The sequence below is a fragment of the Triturus cristatus genome, chromosome 6 (genome assembly GCF_964204655.1).
Source record: "Triturus cristatus chromosome 6, aTriCri1.1, whole genome shotgun sequence".
Taxonomy (NCBI): Eukaryota; Metazoa; Chordata; class Amphibia; order Caudata; family Salamandridae; genus Triturus; species Triturus cristatus.
The window spans coordinates 905180066-905180941 of NC_140589.1; the positions used below are offsets into that span (position 1 = coordinate 905180066).

An 876-nucleotide genomic window follows, 5' to 3' on the forward strand; every position below is an offset into this window, starting at 1 on the left:
TGTGGAGTACATTTGTGGTGTCATCATTGGGTTGCTGAGAGCGTGGTTGCAAATACTTTACACACTTGCCTTGAAGATAAGCCTGGCTGCTCGTGCCAAGCTACTGAGGGTGTGAGCGGGGGGCTATCTGAGAAGGTGTCCTTCCTTTCCCTGACGTGGAAGCAAGGGTCCCTATTTGGCCTAAGGTACCTAGCTCAGCTAACTAGCGACCCCCATGTCTAACACCTAGCCTTGCATTAATGCCTCTCTTGACCTGAGTTACAATGCTCTGACTTGAAAGTATCAATAAAAATCAAATAAAGCTGGCTACCTATATTTCGGTGCATTTGAAAAACTATTATTATAAAAATTGATCGAATAAATACAAAAACCATGCAGGAAGGAGTGAAAACTGAGAATGACCACATTAACCATAAGGTAGCAGGTCAGGATGGATCAGTGGTCCAGTTTAAAATTAAGCGCTACGCACCTCTAAATAAACTAATGAAAGCCTACTGTGATCGACAGGGCTTGCCGATGAGGCAGATTAGATTACGATTTGATGGTCAACCGATTAATGAAACCGATATGCCTGCACAGCTGGAAATGGAAGATGAAGATACTATTGATGTTTTTCGACAGCAGACTGGTGGAGTTTGTTAATCCTTTCGTCTTCAAGATGTTATGTTATGTTAGCCGGATTTGTATAGCGCACAGCTGCCCCAGCAAAGGGGCGTCCCGGCGCTTAAAGCAAGAAATCGGCGTACAGGCAACCCAATGGGCAGGCAAAGACAAGGCTAAGCATTCACAGAAAACAGGAAGGTCTTAATGGCCTTCCTGAAAATCAGAATGTCATCTAAGGCCCGGATATGAACAGGAAGTGAATTCCAAAGCTTG

At 44.4% G+C, this 876-nt stretch overlaps 1 pseudogene; it reads left to right on the top strand.

The window, feature by feature from the left end:
* Positions 1-372: 372 nt before the first annotated feature.
* On the top strand, positions 373-642 carry LOC146820778 (small ubiquitin-related modifier 3 pseudogene; annotated as a pseudogene).
* Positions 643-876: the final 234 nt, after the last annotated feature.